The sequence below is a fragment of the Gossypium hirsutum genome, chromosome D02 (assembly GCF_007990345.1).
Source record: "Gossypium hirsutum isolate 1008001.06 chromosome D02, Gossypium_hirsutum_v2.1, whole genome shotgun sequence".
In the NCBI taxonomy this organism is placed as follows: Eukaryota; Viridiplantae; Streptophyta; class Magnoliopsida; order Malvales; family Malvaceae; genus Gossypium; species Gossypium hirsutum.
Window position 1 is genome coordinate 18,920,173 of NC_053438.1, and position 8,752 is coordinate 18,928,924.

At 37.4% G+C, this 8,752-nt stretch overlaps 1 long non-coding RNA gene across 1 annotated transcript; it reads right to left on the minus strand.

Moving 5' to 3' along the window:
* Positions 1–8,175: 8,175 nt before the first annotated feature.
* LOC121214675 (uncharacterized) lies at positions 8,176–8,416 on the minus strand. Its single transcript, XR_005910286.1, has 2 exons — positions 8,357–8,416; positions 8,176–8,262 (listed from the first exon to the last, which is right to left on the minus strand). It is a non-coding gene; the product is annotated as an uncharacterized lncRNA (long non-coding RNA).
* Positions 8,417–8,752: the final 336 nt, after the last annotated feature.

Sequence of the window (8,752 nt, forward strand, 5' to 3'; positions counted from 1 at the left end):
CATCAATGAACACAACTACGAACCGGTCCAAATAGTGTCTGAAGATCCGATTCATCAAATCCATAAATACCGCAGGGGCATTAGTGAGCCCGAGCGGCATCACTAAGAACTCGTAGTGACCGTACCTCGTTCTGAAAGTAGTTTTGGGTACGTCCGAATCTCGAATCCGCAACTGATAATAACCCGATCTCAAATCTATCTTTGAAAACACTGAGGCTCCCTTTAGTTGATCAAACAAATCATCAATACGCGGTAATGGATATTTATTCTTTATCGTCACTTTATTCAGTTGACGATAGTCAATGCACAACCTCATGGTTCCGTCCTTCTTTTTCACGAACAATACTGGTGCACCCCAAGGTGAGAAACTTGGTCGAGCGAAACCTCTATCCGTCAACTCTTGCAATTGAGCTTTCAATTCCTTTAACTCGGTTAGTGCCATACGATACGGAGCTATCGAAATTGGCGTAGTTCCAGGTACAAGCTCAATACCAAACTCTATCTCCCGAACAGGTGGCAAACCCGGTAACTCTTCAGGAAAAACATCCGGGTATTCACAAACCACCGGCATAGATTCGGGTTTCTTTTCTAATTCTTTGTCATCAAGTACATACGCAAGGTATGCTTCGCACCCTTTTCTTACATATTTCTGGGCCAACATTGCTGATATTACAGCTGGCAACCCCCTTAAGTCCGTAGACTCAACTCGGATTATCTCGTTATTTGTGCACCTCAAATCAATAGTCTTGCTTTTGCAATTCACAACCGCATCAGGCGCGGTCAACCAATCCAAACCAAGAATAACATCAAATTCCTCAAACGGAAAAAGCATCAAATCGGCCAGAAAACAGGATTCTCGGATTATTAGAGGGCATCTCTTACACACTTTATCAACAAGTACGTATTGACCCAAAGGGTTTGACACTCGAATTACGAACTCAGTAGACTCAACAGGTAGAGTCTTACTGGATGCTAAGGTTTCGCATACATATGAATGAGTAGAGCCAGGGTCAATCAATGCAATCACATTAGTATCAAAGAGAGTGAAGGTACCAGTGATGACGTCAGGGGAGGATGCCTCCTCTCGTGCGCGAATGGCATATGCTCTAGCAGGAGTACGGTTCTCGGCTCGAACAGCCGTATCAGGGGCCCCTCTCTGACTACCACCCCTACCTCCTAAAATTCTCGGTGGTCTACCTCTAGTTGTCACTCCACTAGGTCTTGCACCTTGAATCTTATTCTTCTCATCAAGCTCCGTGCAATCTCTAATGAAGTGGTCATTCGAACCGCATCCGTAACAGGCCCTGTTAGTAGACTTACCCCAACATTCACCTAGGTGTCGTCTCCCGCATTGGGGACATTCAGGTTTCTCTTGACGATTATTGCCCACACTAGCTACCGAAGTAGCTCGGGAGTCCATCGATGGTCGTGCTTTGATGGAAATTCCCGCAGTCGTCCTTGACTTATTAGTGTCCTCCCTGAACTTCTTTACAGTTGAGAATGGAGCTTTACCCGTCGATCTTTTACGATAGTCTCTAGCTTCAAATTCAGCCTTCTTCTTCTCCTTTCCAAGTCCTTCCGCCTTGCAGGCTCATTCGACTAGTGTTACGAATTCTTTTATCTCCAAAATACCCACTAGTAGCTTTAAATTTTCATTCAATCCTTCTTCGAATCTTTTGCACATAGCAACCTCATCAGCTACACACCCCCGGGCATACCTACTGAGTCTTACGAATTCATGTTCGTATTCAGATACTGTCATACGGCCTTGCTTGAGTTCCAAGAATTCCTTACGCTTTTGATCAATGAACCTTGACTAATATATTTCTTTCGAAATACTGTCTGAAAGAAGTCCCAAGTAACTCGTTCGTTTGAGACTATGGAAATCAGGGTCCTCCACCAATAGTAGGCTGAGTCCCGCAACAAGGATATAGCACACTTTAGACATTCATCGGGTGTGCATGACAGTTCATCAAACACCCGAATGGTGTTATCAAGCCAGAACTCGGCCCTTTCAGCATCAAACTCGAAATCCAGTTCCGTAAATTTTCCCTGGAACTAGACTCATATACCTATATGGTAGATTTTTGTAGAATTTTTGGTCGGGCCAATTAGTACAGTTTATTAGTCAAAGTCTCCCATGTTACAGGGATCGACTACACTGACCTTTGTGCATTACGACTTGGATATCTCCCTGCACAGAGCTTCAAATCCGATGCCGTTTGTTTCTATAAAAACTAGGCTCAGAGAGGAATCTGTAAATATATGGCATGACTCCTAGTTATCTCTGGTTAATTTATAATGAATTTCCAAAATCGGAACAGGGAATCCAGAAACCGTTCTGGCCCTGTCTCACGAGAACCTGAATATCTCTTAACATACTGTCCATATGATCATTTCGTTACTTCTATATGAAAATAGACTCATCAAGCTTCAATTACATAATTTATTCATTAATTAATTCCACTCCTACTATTTTTAGTGATTTTTCAATCTCACGTCACTGCTGCTGCCAGCATCTGTTACGAAAGCAACTATGCCTATTTCGTGATTTCTCCTTGATCTAACTAGTAATTCATCATACATATCACCAATTATGATCATGACTAGCCATGCCAAAGGCTAATCATAGTCAAACATCTACCTACTACACTATTGCCATATCATGAATTTTAACACCAAAAATAATCAACCATGACATATGGCATAAAAAGGTCGAATTATCAAGATTTACGACCTAACGTTATGAAACCAAACCCAACCGAACATTTATGCCATTTTCGCATGGCTAAAAGTTTACATACCAAAGTCCAAACACAACATAATAGCCTATACATGCCGAAATGTTCTCCTAAGCCGACTAAGAAGAAAGTACCAAAACTTGCTAGCCGGTGTGATGACTCCAATGACGGCCCGATCACGCAAAAAGAGACGAGTCCAAGAAACCTAAAATAGGTGACAAGGAAACACCGAGTGAGTATATAACTCAGTAAGTCATAAGAAATGCACTACCATCCATTAATAACATTATCACAAGAGGAAGCAAAATGGAACGAGGCTAGTTACTCCATCCATACCGAACCATACCATAGTTCCTCAAACCTATCGGTTCAATCTCATACCAAGTCATGCATTCACATTCCATATACTAATCAATAGGATATTCGAGGCATTTTCATACATCATTTTATTTTCGTTACAATCATACAACTAAACGACCTTTCACCTATTCCACGATAAATCTTATGTACGTGACTTCAATTATAATTGTCACATAGGTTCAAACTTACCAAGCTCAACTTCAAATATAAACATAACGCCTATTAGTCACGAACTCAAGGTACTTACCCAATCCGCTGTCCGTGATCGACTCAATAATGTCGCACACTTAGTGTTCATAATGATTCAAAAGTATATATATTAAGTCCGCACACTCAGTGCTATATAATCAACTCGCACACTTAGTGCTACATAATCAACCTCGCACACTTAGTGCTACATAATCAAGCTCGCACACTTAGTGCTACATAATCAAGCTCGCACACTTAGTGCTGTACAATTTAAACCCGCACACTTAGCGCCAATCTCATGATCATAAATGTTTATACCCGTACTCTTAGTGCCGAGATCAACAACTCAATACATCTCACCTCTTTTCTCTTCATCCAACACTTTCATCACCACATACATACATGTATATATATATTTATCATTCCATTCAGCATCATTACATAGACGTTATGATCATTTAAATTAATACAACTATATGCTTAATGACTTACTTTGTGTTGGGTAAGACAGTTCTAACTCGGCAACTCGATGATCTTTTCTTTACCTTTGCTTGATTCTCGTCCTTTAACTCCTTGAGCTTAATCAATAAATCAACTAGTTTAACCATCTTGCTAAACATTCATAATTCAATTACACATGCATATGTATGTTTGTATATTCGGCAACCATCCTCACTAATTACCCATTTAGTCGATTATACACATAATTAAAGGTAACATCACGACTGGGCATACTTATGTATATATACATATATATATATATATATATACTTCGGAATGGGCATCACAATTAGATTTAACACCACCTTCATACTCAATTAGATGGCCGAATGTATGTATATATGTACAATGTCAACTATAACATCATTTAAACGCCTAATTTCATCTCATGAACACTTGATCGAATTTTCCTAATCTAGCATATTTCACATCTATTTGTAACATCATGTAAATCCACATATAACTACATTTCTTAAGTTCCACATCTTAATGCCCATTATAGCCACTCCCATAGTCTAAATCTAGCAATCGGCAACACCCACCTTTCCACTATGTTAGCCGAATACTCATTCTCTTCTTAGTCCTAAATTCGGCACCTCCAACAAAATAGCTTAACAATTTTAACTTTCATGCTAACATAACAAGCAACTTAACACATCCATATAACTAGCATGCTAATAGCATCAAGGTATCAACTAAAATTTTTTAAGCTCCTTAGCCGAATCCTAACTCTCCAACAACCCCTAATCCAACCATGGGATAGATAGAATTTAGACTCATCACCCAAAGGTTGTGTAAACTTCCAAAAATATCATTGAACATACCTTGATCTAAAGGACCACCTTGGCCGAATCTTGCTTCCTCTTCTTCCTCTAGTTACGACAATTGCAAAAGAAAGAAAACATGAACACTCCTTCTTCCCTCCTTATTAAGCATTCAAACTCCCTCATTTTCATGCCACAACATCAAACACTCCTCCTAGATACAAGCAATGGCCGAACTTCTTCAAAATTTTTCTCCCCTTATTTTTCTTGGTTTTTCGGCTAGGAGATGGCAAGTATGAACACCCATTTTTTTTTGTTCACTTTCCTATTATTATTCCCATCATTTGTTAACCAAAAAAAACATATTAAATTAGAATGAGTGGAGCATCATCACTCCTTGGCCGGCCACCATGTATTTTATGGGCAATTTGACATGCAAAGCCATGCTTCCTCTCCCTATTATTAATTACTCCTTATAATTCATCTATCATCTTTTCTAACTTCGTCAACTAGGTCCTTTTTGAATTAATTCACAATCCTAAAGCTAATATTAAGCATTTAATTTCTCATATATTCGCTGTCACACAAAAATTTATGTAATTAAAACACAAAAATAAATTTTTGGCTCGGTAATGTGGTCTCGAAACCACATTCCGACCAGGGTCTAATTTGGGTTGTCACAACTCAATTGCCACGAATGACTTTTTTCCCAATTTCGGACAAGTTTTGTGTCCTCATATCACTTCAGTACTTTTTCCAAATTGCCAACACAATGATCAAAATCATTCCCATAGACTGAGAAATCATCCATAAACACCTCTAAAGAGTCTTCGATCATATCTGAGAATATTGCCATCATGCACCTTTGAAATGTGGCTACCGCGTTACAAAGACCAAAAGGCATACAGCGAAAAGGGAAAATACCGAAAGAGTAGGTGAAGGTTGATCTCTCCTGATCCTCCAGTGCAATAGCAATTTGATTGTACCCAGAATAGTCGTCTAAAAAGTAGTAATATGTTTTGCAGCAAGCTGATCCAGCATTTGGTCGATGAAAGAAAGTGGGAAGTGATCCTTCTTTGTGGCCGCATTCAATTTGCGATAATCAATACAAACTAGCCATCCCGTGAGAATGCGGGTAGGAATTAATTCATCCTTATCATTCTGAACCATAGTGATACCACTCTTTTTAGGCACGTATTGCACGGGACTTACCCAATTGCTATCAGAAATCGAGTAAATAATTCCAGTATCAAGCCACTTTATGATTTTCTTCTTGACAACTTCCTTCATTTTCTCGTTTAATCCTCTTTGCTATTCAATCGATTGCTTACCTTCATCTTCTAACTTAATCTTGTGCATGTAAAAAGAATGCCTAATACCTTGAATATCAACAATACTCCAAGCAATAGCTCGTTTATGTTGCTTGAGAATATAGACCAATTTCTCTTCTTGAGTTGTGTTCAGTGTTGTAGAGATAATAAATGGGAGAGTAGTATGATCACCTAAAAATACATATTTAAGATAAGGAGGTAGTGGTTTCAATTCTATAGTAGGAACTTCTTGAATAGTTTGTTTGAAAATTAGGGTTGTTCTATTGGCTAGGTCTAAGGATTCAATCTTCCATCTATGATTGAACTTAAGATTATGAGCTTCAACCATGCTGTCACAATCGGCTAAGAATTCAACATCAGATATCACTGCAAACTCTTCAAAGAGCGTTGTGCTTTGGCCATTGAATTCTTCCTTACACTATAGGAAAACAGACTTTTAGCGGCGTTCTTTTTGCCCTTTAGCGGCTCTTCTATAGAAAATGCCGCTAAAGGTCGTAGTCTTTAGTGGCACTTCATTATAGAATGCCGCGAAAGGTCCTGGTCTTTAGCAGCGCTTTAATATTAAACACCGCTATAGGTCATGGTCTTTAGCGGTGCCTTAATATAAAATGCCGCTATACGCCATGGTCGTTAGCAGTGCTTTTGTAGAAAACACCACTATAGGTCATAGTCTTGCGGCACTATTGTAAAAAATGCCGCTATAAGTCATGGTCTTTTGCGGTGCTTTTTTTTCAAATGCCGCTAATTTGGGCAGATTTGTAGTATACAATTTTCACCAATATCCAACCCTTCCTGCATTAAATCCAACCAAAAACAGCAAATATTTTTGCAGAAATCTAACCAAAAATAACAAATCTAAATGATACAAAATTATACTAAAGATATATGATATAAATTATAAATGAAATATAATTCAAAATATTCTTATAATAATGTTAAAAGTTACAAGAAAACAAATGTCTAAAATGGCGGCATTTGTGACTGCTGGAACATCTTCGTCATAGTCTGAAGATGTAGCTGGAGTTCATCGTACTTTCTATTTTGCTCTACCTCCCTCGCTGCTGACTCCGCTCTCAGTTGAGAAATTTGCTCAACTGTGCTAGCTTGCATCTGAGTTATCTGGTCCCTTAACCTCTGAACTTCAGCTTGAGCTTGACTACTGGAAGACATGTATTTTTGTGAGCTGGATCCAAAATATTAGGTTGGGTTAACACCAGATCCTTGAAATCGAACCCGACCATACCTTTCAGGACCCAAAACTTCATTAATAATTCTGTTATCAATGTCCTCAAAATTAACAGAACTATCAGTTGAACCAATAACTTCATACTCTGCCTTCTTATCTTTTAGTTTCTCGTAATAAATGAATTAAAGAGCTAGAAATGAAATATATAAGAAAAAGGAATGCAACATAACATTATTTAAAACTACTAACGACGAATTAAACCATTATAATTAAACATTATAAATATTTATAATAAATCAAATTTTAGTAAGCAAATATACCATAATTTCTCTAGCTTCGGATGCCATCGGAGATCCATCTTTCTTCCTATGCGTAATATCAAAAAGCTGAAGGCGTCCAACTTTTTGACCAGACAAGACTTCCTACAATATAGTAGTAAAAATATTATTTAATAGTAGAAAGTCATTAATATTTGACAGAATTAATAAATTCATAATACCTCGGCCTCAACTACACAAGCAAAACTTTTCGACCCTGCCGTGTGTGTGAATTTTTGTTTTTGCCTGCTACTTGTTCCAACTCCCTCACGGTCCTACATAATGAAATTATTATTACGTATATAGTAAATACTATAAACTAAAAAGTTTATAAGAGTTTGGAAGTACGTAATACCTCTCCTTTCTTTGAATTCCAGAATCTAACCGCATCTTCCCATTGGTACCTCAGCAATCCCGGTGGGACATTTCGTAATTTTTCTTCGAGGCTTATGTCTTTCTTAAAATAATATTTTTTCAAAATGCTTTTATGGTCTCTCCATTTTTTACCCAATGCCTTCTTCATATAGGCATCCGAGACCTGTAAAGCAAATCTCTCCTAAAAACCACAAGTTTAGAAAGTAAATATAAATGAAACTTAAACCAAAGTATTCTAAATTACATTCACGTTTTGTTACCTTAATATTATCGAGAGCTTGATTTTTGTTGCTATCAGGCATGTGATGCCATGATTCATAGTTGATGGGCAACATATTGGCATTTCGTGTTATGATGCCCAAATAGCCTGCTAAAACTCGAGCTTCTGATCCAACAGGCTGACCATGACTGTTTCTACTTACTTTGACACGCTCGATAGGATTTAAGTTGTATAAATCTTTAAGTAGTGTACGTCCTCGACCTCTGCGCGTCCCACCACTTTCAGCTGAAAAATAATATATTATTATATTGAAATTGAGAAATACGAGCAATAATAAAATTCAGCACGCATGTAAAATAAACTTAACAGTACTTTGAAATTCTGCAGGCTCGTCAAGTGTCTCTAGCACATTTGAAGATCCAATAGCTGTCTGTTGTTCACTATTTCCTTCTTCTGAATTTAGAGTATTCTGGATAATACTTAAATTTTGTAATCTTCTTCTATGCATTTTTCCTGTAATACACATAAAATAATTGAAATTTTAGTAACAAATAACAACAATAATAGTACATATAAAATAGTTTAGATTATATAACATGACCAATATTAAAATTATAATATTACATATATTTAAAAAATCATAAAATCTTACTACATCATAATTCGTAAAAATCTTCGTCCACATCCTGACGAACCCATTGAAATTGTGTACTAGTACTAGGGATATTTTCATTTAAGTTTTGTTCTGGAAAAGACAAAGTTTCTGAT